Below are 7,535 nucleotides of genomic sequence, written 5' to 3'. Positions count from 1 at the left end.
CCATGAATCTGTGGTGAAAACAATGATACACTTACATTCTAGCGGTGGTAAAATTAATATTTTATTTGCATATTTGGCAGACGCTCGCGGAATGTCTTAGACTTCGAATAAACCCAAATGAGTATAAACGCAATGCCAATACCATAGTTGCGTCTACAATGTATTATGTGGTGAATATCTGCAACTTAAAACAGAAAGTATATCAAGACCTGAATATAATACGTTACTGGATAGGTTATAACTTTATTCATATTGATTGTATCCTTTATCATTTTGTAAAGGTTCAGTGCGCTAAACGTCTTTTCATATAGTTGTCGTAAATAATATCATAAAAGGCACTGCCTTCTGTGAACCATATTATCATCCGAGACAAAAATCAAGCTTGACATTTCAATTTTCTGGGGAGTGTTCAGTTTATCAATTCAAATCTAAGTAACAAGACCATGTCTCAAGAAAATCATAAGTAGAAGTAAACATAACAATAGCAAAGTGTAATGCAATAATTTAAATACATTAATATAACAATGTTGTTTATAACATACACCATGTTTTTGACTGACAGACCAAAAGGGAAAAAATAGTTGAATCTATTTTATCAATGCATATCTTTATTTAAATTTAAGAATATTTATGTCAAAACCAGAAAAAGATCGTTTTCTAGTCAGGCAAAACGTTCTGTATTGACATACTACTACTAAGATAATTATCAACAGTAGAATGCAAATAATTCGAGTTTCAGAGCAGCGGTTAATTTCTACGAATAAATAATAACAGTTTTGATTATTTCAAATTCAAAAGATGTTCAGAAAAGAAGTAATGCAGAGTTTAAATTTGGCTTTAAATACGACATACAAAGAAGCATAGATTCGACCTTGATTGATGTGTGTTTGAAAATTTCAAATTAATAAAGTAGCATTACATGAATGTATATTTTAAAATATCCCACATGCACTAGCAAGAGAGAGCCTAAAACAAAACAATATCTTAATTATCTTCCGATTGCGCTTAAATGTGCGAACAAACTACGCTTTGTGCATAAAACAAACCAATATTTATATGAGAAACTACAAAAACAAGTTCAGTAGCCGAAGGTTTAAACAGACAACCCAGGGTTAAGGCACAAGGTAAACGCCATGGACATAGAACACGGTAACTAACAATCATAAACCAGAAACATGTAACAACATTACAAAACACCACAAACAACACTGTAAAAGTATATTTTATATAGTATAACAAACTAGGTGTGTTTATCAAGGATTGTAAGGTGTCGCCTTGGATCGGTCAGTTAAATGTAAATTTACTGGGGATTTGAACTAGTTTGTGTGCACAACCTCACTCTTATTTCAACAACCCCGAATAAAGTAAAAGCGTAAATGGTAAATCTTTAAAAGTATGCATTAACTCGAGGAAACTTGATAATAAAACAAATAATAATAAACTAATAGGTAAACCCCAAGTATTTCTATGATAAGGTATCCGTACTCTATCTGCAGACGAAGGAATATAATTATGTGTACCTAAAACGTTTCAAAGATATGATGCAGTTATTGTTTGAAACTATGCAAATCCCACACAGTCTGCCTTGGCAAGAAACGGATTACACTGTTTGATCCTAGAGTTTCATAGTGAAAAACAGTATTGTACTAAGACTGGGAACAAAGAAAGAAAAAAAAGAAAAAGAAAAACACAATATATATGCTAAAATTTTCTTCCAATGTCGCAAATCAGGGGAAAACACGTTCCTTAACGGTTTTGACATTCTCTTGGCCTTAAAAATTAGATTATTAATTTCAAGTTAAAAGTTTAATTGGTAATATCGGCAATACATAAGCCTTTTGCCATGAACAATATACATAAAATGAAAAGTACACATATTGAAAAAGTGTGAAATACAAAAAAGAATTTCACACCTACATACTATAGAAAACAAGAAAAATATATAAATGGTTGCATTATCTAACTATGAAGCAACTGCATACATGCTGACAGAATGTCGTAGAAAAGCATTAATAATATTTTTAGACACATAGCATATAGCGTTTGTGTTTGAAGACATTAAAACCCTAAATTTATTCAAGGTAATCCATGAATTTACAATGTTGTATTGTAGACGTAAATCATAGTTAAAAGGACAACCAAGAATATAATGGAATTCAGATTCAACTATGTTAGCATTGCATAATTTACATTTTCGTTCTAAACGTGTAACATTTAATTTATTGTACTTCAAGTTCAAGAGAGTGAGAACATTGTAATCTCGATAACGCAATTCTGTATCTTTAATTCATATTTGAATCAATATTATTTTAAAATTTTAAAATTTAACTTGAATTGTTTAAAATTTTGGTTGTGAATGAATGATATCATTCCAATGCTGTACATATTGATCGTAAAGGCAGTGTCTTAATGTTACAAAACCGGATTGATTAATATGATAAGTATTCTTTACATATGTAGACCAGTATATGTGACGCGTCATGAGACTTTTGGCCCGAAACCGATAGCCTCGATTTCGAGAAAAACGTGCGCAAAGTTGAAGCGTAAAAAATAAGAAAGTAATGAAGTTTTTATCGTAAATCCAACCATTAAACAATTTGTCACCCTAGATTGTTCAGTCAAATATATTCTTTACAATGTAGTGTTCATAGAAATAGTGTTTTTTAACCACTTTCTTTCGTATTGTTTATTACTTTTGGTGTTATCTCCCGTAGTTGTCATGAGCTATTTTTTGACCCAAATTTGAGGATGTAGATCAAGCTGAACCAAAGGCATTTACATCAAATTAGGAATTTGTTGGTAAGTAGAATTATTTTCATTGTTTAAGCATATAATTTTACAAATGTGTATATCTTTAATGTAATGCAATATATTCTAAATTCGGTCAAATGAATGGAAATTGATCGCAGGAAAAGAAAGCGGAAGTGAAATTTGACAGTCTGACATTGAAAATGTAAACAGATCAAAATCCAGCAGATATTCTCTTTTTTGCATACTTATGATGACTGAAAAAGGACATAATCAATTTTTCATCATCTTACCGCGGCCAACTATCAATACAATTATTGATGGATTTTACGAATTAATTTTGAGTTGCAGTTTAACTGTCTTTTTAGCTATGTTGATGAATTTAAAGTTGTAGATGAACTCTTTTTTTTTCAATGTTGATTTATGTGCATAACATACAATCTCATGAGGTTCAGGTACATTGAAATAAATTTCTGTTATGATGAAGATGATCATGATGATTATGAAAATAATAGACTAATGCAGATGGGGGAAATGTTTATATAGAATAAGAGCACAATACTCTAAAAGCCAGGACCAATATTAATGACTGTAGCTGCAAGCTGCTTTTTAAGTATGCATGACATTCAGACTAACAGGAAATTTCTTTGGCATGAAATATTGTGTACATGTTGATCTGCCGGGGCATCACCCCAACTATAAACATTTAATGATTTGTATTTCTGTAAATACATATTTTTAGAACATTATGATCAAATGTGAATTTCAGGTCAAGCACCTGCTGTACATAGAACAACAATCCATTACAGCTTTGACTATGCCGAGCAGGTCTTCTACCTATACTAAGGCACAGCAAGAGTGCCCTGCTTTGAAGTGTTCTGTAAATCATATGGTAAATTTTATTTATTAAATGAGTGGTTAATACAGTTTTGCCATTTGACTAAATTATTATAGGAGAAATGGAAAACCTTTATATTTTGTAAATTCACTGAAAAAACAGAGAAGTGCTCACATTTGCTCTGCGGCGCTCTTGTTTAAATATTTTATATCACCTTTATTCAAAGTTCTTACTTGAACATAAAATGAAAGTGTAAATATATAAACATCTTTTCTATTTCAAAGTGTGTGTTTTCAGGTTCACAGATATCTCACTGATAAGGGTTTAGCTGTTATGTGGCCAATGGTGTGGTACCTCATTTTCAACATCATCCATATAGAGAAGACTCTGCATACCTGCACATTGACAACTGTGTTGGGTGGAATAAAAACAATGCAGTCATTGGGTATGATTGAAAAAGCAGTGTTGAAATACATCACTTGTGCACTGCATATTGACACATGAGAACATTAGAATAACATAACAATGTAACATTTATTATTTTTTCAATACAAGTAATCAGAAATCTCAAAATATGCATTAGTCTTATAAAAATAGTTGGGCATAAATCTGTTCTCTTAATTCTCTAAATGTCATGGATTGAAGGCAATCAGTTCAATAAATTGTATGTAATTCTATGTTCAAGGGTCTGATGTATTCTGAAGGGAGAGACACAGCATTTATTTAAATGGAAGCAGGTGACATAAAGTTCAGTCATGTGTGAGATTTGGTCTGTGGAAGGTAAGTTGTAAGAATGTTGTTGTTTTTGTTTTGTTTTTAATTTTGGTGCTTTAAATGTTGATTTAAAGCCAAATTAAAGGATTTTGTGTATATAAATATTGACATTTGGTACTTTATTTAAACACTGAAGTTGGTTATAATACCTTATTATGTAAAAGAAAGCTTGTGTTAAAACAATAAGTATTATATCATAATATAAACAACATGTTTATTTATTTAGACCAAATGGAGGCAGCACATATCCTTTGTGGATTGATGACCTTGGCAAACTGGTTATGTTCTTTGACTGGTTGGAGTACACCAAGTGACCCCTGAAGTCCATTTCAAACTTGAGGAAATATCATCACTTCAGGTATAACAAAAGTATTATAGACTATATCACTGCCTGTGTATGTATATCTATGAAATAAGTCAAAAACAATTTTAGATATTTTGTCCATTTTATTCAGATGTGAGTTTTGATGTTCAAGTTAATTTGCATAATTTATTCCAAACACTAAGTGATGTACATATATGATCATTATTTTGCAGAACTTCAGCTAATAACCCAGTGAGTGAATTCATGAGAGAGCATGCCAAGGACAGTGAGATTGAAGTTAAAATTGACAAGCCCACAACAATGGCTTTCCCATGGAGGGTACCCTGAATGCATCCAATTAAAAGGACTTAATGCAAAAAGGCTCTGATCCTTTAAAACAGTGAAAACACTAATATACTGATATGTGATCTTTATAAACTAACTGTAAGATTTGAGAATGAGCCCGTTACTGAGCTGATGAAAACGTACATCAATTTTTTATTGACAATTATTAATTCAATAGAAACATGTTCATGTGAAATGAAGCTACCAGTGATTTTGAGTGAAAAACTGTGGTTTTAGCAAATGATTGATAGAAGGGTGCTACACCCTGTCCTTTGTTGGTAGAGCCCCTCTGCCATAATGAAGACCACTATATGTTTATTATTAATACACACTTAAAACAATCTGGCAGTTGAAGCCTATAAATGCTTGAATTGAAGACATTTATAGTATTGTTTGTCAATATTAGTTACTTCACAGCCTGATAAAATGTACCTTAGCAACCTTTCAGTTTTTCTTCAATATCTTTATTTTTAAAACCTTCCTGAACCCTATAAACATTTTCAGCTTTAACTTTTACGTATGAATAAGCATCGAAAATATAATTTGTCATGTACTATGTGACCAATTACATACCTCTTGAAACTACATAATGACGTGTACATGCTAAGTAGTTAGTATGTTAAATAAATTGTTTTCATTTTTGTAAAATGTAAATGTGCCCATTTATTAACTGATCTAATTTTACAATAGTGTAAATTGTATAGGATTGTTATGTTTATTAAATTAAGAGTATATATACTACCATTTCATGTTTTATGTGCAATGAATGACTATACAAAAAAATCACATTTGAGGTAAATGGGTAAAGTTGGTGTGATTATAATCATGTTTGTGACCTGTTGCCATGGTAACCAGGATAAAAAACAAACTCTTAAATACCATTCAAATAAGATAAATTATAGTAAATTACAGGGGTAACATACTTTAACTTCTAGATATACATTGGTTTGTATTAGGTGCAAGTTCCAACCTAATGTCAATTTATTGTGAAAAATTACCAATAAACTACGGTACTTGGCGAACAGTTTTTATTTATTCGGATTTTTTTTTTATGTCAAATACATACACCATGTACAGTAAGGTTTGAGGATATCAATTAACAGATCAATTAGTATTGAATGCTTCATATGGCATTTATTGTATATTTAAATGCAAATTTAACCCCAAAACGCCTTTTTCAATAAAGGTTGCCATGGTAACCAATTAATTTTCATTTATTTTCTCAATAATAATTGAGAATGGTTTTGAAAATATATTGTTGTCGTTATAATGTGGGAATTGTTTATATTGTGGTGATGAATACTTATTGCATCTGTGAATACAAATGTTTCAATAAATTCTTGAACTTTACCGAATTTCCAGCTGTTTCTTAACCAAGTGCCCTTCTAGTTTTTGTCATAATTTCGTTAAAAATAGGAATTTTTGAATTTTCTTTTCAGTTTTTTTATCCTAAAGAATAGTACAGTCAGAAATTACTCATATCTCATTTTCGCCCAAAAAGTGGTTTCGGGCCAAAAATCCCGTGACTGGTCACATATTTAGCATTGCAGTAAACAAAACTTACAGCATTATTTTTTCACAAAATATACTATTTGAAAGCGAGGTCGGTTGAATCAAAATTTAAGTGCTCTGATTTTACATACAAACAAAGATAATGGAAATTGCCCTAGCTCTCCAAGTACAGCAGCATTAGAAGTTTGAGAGCGAACTCCAGGAATTTGTTTTCAAAATCTTAGGTGGTGTTTATTCACCTCTTCCATGTCATGTATACCGAAACCTCAAAACCATACATACGAAAAGGAGCAATCATGGATTCAAACAATATTAATTCCGCCTTAACGTCGAGTTTAACACTACCAAATATTGATTTAAGGTGATTATATGCTTTCAAACCTTGATCTTTCAGCGCTTTTAATGCGTTAACTAAGCTTCCATTGTAATTGAACTTTATACCTAAATAACAGAAAATATCTACAGTTTCGACAACATCATTATAAATAGACTTAACAAAACAATTTTTATGTTTTTCATTTTTCGAATATACATATTTTAGTATTTTTAAGACCCCACCTGCGTGTATCTATGTATTGCATAAAGCTATGATTGAAGACTATAAGGGTCGGTTGTGAAAAGAACAATATCATCTGCAAACAGTAACATGCATTTCTTTAACATGAATGTGCAATTGTATTATGTGTAAGCACGAGCATCTGCATATTTACTTAACCACGCATTGTGCAGAACATTTTGTTATTGATAATAACTTGATATTTATATTGTATATATTTCTCTGATGCTCAATCATTTAAGCACTCAGGAGTAATAACGATGGTAGGAAGAGGACTTTGAGATTTGTATATTAGCCAAATTAACTTGTATAACGCCGACAGTTATTACGCCCCGTATCGAATTTTTCGATATTATTCGACACTATTGTTTAGTGTTTGCGTTCGTTCTACAATCCTTTCAAGTCCAGGGTACTACGTGAACAGCCCATTTACACCCGTGCATTCTGCGTAACAAAAA

General features: G+C 31.2%; 1 long non-coding RNA gene across 1 annotated transcript; it reads left to right on the top strand.

Annotated features, from left to right (window-relative positions):
* Window positions 1-2,549: 2,549 nt before the first annotated feature.
* Window positions 2,550-6,527, top strand: LOC128212020 (uncharacterized). The gene is made up of 6 exons (XR_008257370.1): window positions 2,550-2,799; window positions 3,518-3,640; window positions 3,884-4,031; window positions 4,272-4,366; window positions 4,587-4,718; window positions 4,898-6,527. It is a non-coding gene; the product is annotated as an uncharacterized LOC128212020 (long non-coding RNA).
* Window positions 6,528-7,535: the final 1,008 nt, after the last annotated feature.

This window comes from Mya arenaria, chromosome 12, assembly GCF_026914265.1.
Source record: "Mya arenaria isolate MELC-2E11 chromosome 12, ASM2691426v1".
NCBI classification, from domain to species: Eukaryota; Metazoa; Mollusca; class Bivalvia; order Myida; family Myidae; genus Mya; species Mya arenaria.
Note: the sequence above shows the minus strand (reverse complement) of the source record. Positions and strands in the feature narration are given on the sequence as shown.